Source organism: Camellia sinensis, chromosome 9, assembly GCF_055761805.1.
Source record: "Camellia sinensis isolate YWXY chromosome 9, ASM5576180v1, whole genome shotgun sequence".
Taxonomy (NCBI): Eukaryota; Viridiplantae; Streptophyta; class Magnoliopsida; order Ericales; family Theaceae; genus Camellia; species Camellia sinensis.
Window position 1 is genome coordinate 172,183,975 of NC_138969.1, and position 3,208 is coordinate 172,187,182.

The window sequence follows — 3,208 nt, forward strand, 5'->3', positions numbered from 1 at the left end:
AACCGAACTAGGGACGGAAGTTGACGCCGGAAAAGCGCAACCCCTAGTAGAAGGTAGTCAATCAAGCACCAAGGCAGACCATGCTAAGGATAGCAAGGAAGAGACAAACAAAGATTCACCAACAGTTCAAACAGAGGACGCAGGACAGATAGCCGACATGGACCTTGAAGACAACACCATTCTTGACCTCACGACATCATCTGATCCTTCCACTTGCTGGAAATTATTCGTTGGAGAGATGTGGAAGCTCTTGGTGGATGGAGCATCCAACCGACATGGCGCAGGGCTTGGCATAGTCCTCATCTCTCCAGACGGTCTGGTCATAGAACAAGCAATCAACCTTGGTTTCCCAGCATCCAACAATGAAGCGGAGTATGAGGCGCTTATCGCAGGACTCAAGTCAGCACACTTCATGAAAGCAGCCGAACTAATGGTATACAGTGACTCTCTGCTGGTGGTAAACCAAATTTCTGGCAAATACGAAGCAAAGGACGACAGAATGGCCAAGTACCAAGAGTTAGTCAGAACAGAGATCAAGAAGTTTGATGTGGTAAGGATAGAACAAATTGGCAGGGAGGAAAACAGCCGAGCGGACGAGCTAGCAGGCCTGGCCTCAATGGCAGATACATTAATCCCTCATCCATTACTCATCGACTTCTTACCAAGACCAAGTATAGAAGACCCCGAAGCAGAAGAAGTATATTGCACTGAATTAGGCCCTTCATGGATGGATCCCATCATCCTGTTCCTAAAAGACGGCATCCTACCAGAAGAAAAAAAAGAAGCCAACAAAATAAGGGCAAAGTCGCAGCGATTTTGGCTATCTCCATCTTTGGCATTATACAAGAAGTCATTCTCTGGGCCTTACCTCAAATGCGTTCATCCCAGCAAAGTAGAAGCCTTCCTATTCGAAATACATGAAGGGGTATGTGGAAGTCATCAAGGGGGAAGGTCGCTCGCTTACAGGGCTATTTCACAAGGATATTGGTGGCCATATATGCAAGCAGACTCAGAGAAATATGTGAAGAAGTGTGAAAAATGCCAGAAATTCGCGCACCAAATACATCAACCAGCAAGAGAACTCCTACCCTTAACTAGCCCATGGCCCTTCGCAATGTGGGGCTTGGACATAGTAGGACCACTTCCAACAGCGCCCGGTGGCAGAAAATTCTTTCTCGCAGCAACAGACTACTTCACAAAGTGGGTGGAAGCAGAAGCATTGGCATCAATCAAAGAAAAAGACGTGAAGAAGTTTGTTTGGCAGAATATTATCACTCGGTTTGGCATTCCAAAAGCCCTGATCTCAGACAATGGAACTCAGTTCGACGGCAGGATCTTTAGAAGCTTTTGTGAAGAATACAAGATAGAGTTCTACAATTCCACACCGGCATATCCTCAAGCAAATGGGCAGGCTGAAGCATCAAATAAAGTCGTCTTGGATGGACTAAAGAAAAGGCTAGAGAAAGCAAAAGGCAAGTGGGCGGACGAACTTCCTCATGTTTTATGGGCTTACCGCACCACACCTCGGCGATCAACTGGAGAAACACCATTCTCCTTAGCCTATGGAATGGAGGCAGTAATCCCACTCGAAGTTGGCCTCCCCACAATTCGAAGCGAAAATTTTGATCCAGACTTAAATGGAGAAGCCATAGCCTTAGAACTCAACCTTGCAGAAGAAAGAAGAGAAAGAGCGCTAGTCCACATCGCCTCATATCAACGAGAGTTAATCAGAAAATACAGCAAAAAGGTTCATCCAAGACAATTCAAGATTGGGGATTGGGTACTACGCAAAGTAATGGGAAACACCTTAATCCCAGGAGACGGCAAGTTAGGCCCAAATTGGGAAGGTCCTTACAAGGTGGTTGGGTTAGCAGGCAAAGGGGCATACCACCTAGAAGACAAGGATGGCAAGGCAATCCCTAGGCCATGGAATACGGCCAATCTCAAGTTATTTTACTTTTAGCTTTTCTCTTTCTGAACATGTGTAATTTTTTCCTTCCTTCAATAAAATGAGCAAGTCTTTTTAGCACAAAATATTCTTTGTAAAAGTTAGAAACTATGTTTATTGCAAGCATTCTACAGTTGGCTGGAAAAACGAACTCGGGGGTTGGCTGGATTAAACCAACATCCTTCCAAAGCACAGGATAAGGATCCAGGCTGCAGGACATTTGGTCGGAATAACCAAATACTATAAGTTAGCTGGAAAAACTAACTTCAATAGTTGGCTGGATTAAACCAACACTTGTTACTCTTCAGCCGAAGTAAGTGTATGGCTGAAGATTGGTTGGCTGGATTAAACCAACACTTGTTACTCTTCAGCCGAAGTAAGTGTATGGCTGAAGAGTGGTTGGCTGGAATAAACCAACACTTGTTTCTCTTCAGCCGAAGTAAGTGTATGGCTGAAGAGTGGTTGGCTGGATTAAACCAACACTCGTTACTCTTCAGCCGAAGTAAGTGTATGGCTAAAGAGTGGTTGGCTGGAATAAACCAACACTTGTTACTCTTCAGCCGAAGTATGTGTATGGCTGAAGAGTGGTTGGCTGGAATAAACCAACACTTGTTACTCTTCAGCCGAAGTATGTGTATGGCTGAAGAGTGGTTGGCTGGAATAAACCAACACTTGTTACTCTTCAGCCGAAGTAAGTGTATGGCTGAAGAGTGGTTGGCTGGAATAAACCAACACTTGTTTCTCTTCAGCCGAAGTAAGTGTATGGCTGAAGAGTGGTTGGCTGAAATGAACCAACACTGTGTACTCCTCAGCCGAAGTAATTATTTCGGCTAAGGAGTGGTTGGCTGGCAAGTATAGTTTAAACCACCTAAAACCGAAACAAAAGTAGGTGAAGGCATTATAAACTACAAGTTTACATATCACAACCAGAATAAGAGTTGCAGTAAAATTTTCATTCAAAAAGAAGTCATTACAAGGGGGCTTAGTTCGGTTACAGAGAAAAGAGTACAAATTTAAGAGAAAAGTTCATCTATCTCGGCATCAAAGGCCGCGTCAGTGTCAGCTGGAAGACCGGTCTCTGGCGGCAGGACTCCTTCAGTCACAATAGTGGCATCGACCGGAGCCACAGTTTCATTTGGCTGTTCAATAGTCAGATCTTCAACTCTGGACTCCGGCCGATCTATCTGATCCACGTTTTCAACCGGAGTATCCTCAGAAGCAGAATCTTCGTCAGTATCTGAACCTTCAAGGAATTGCTGC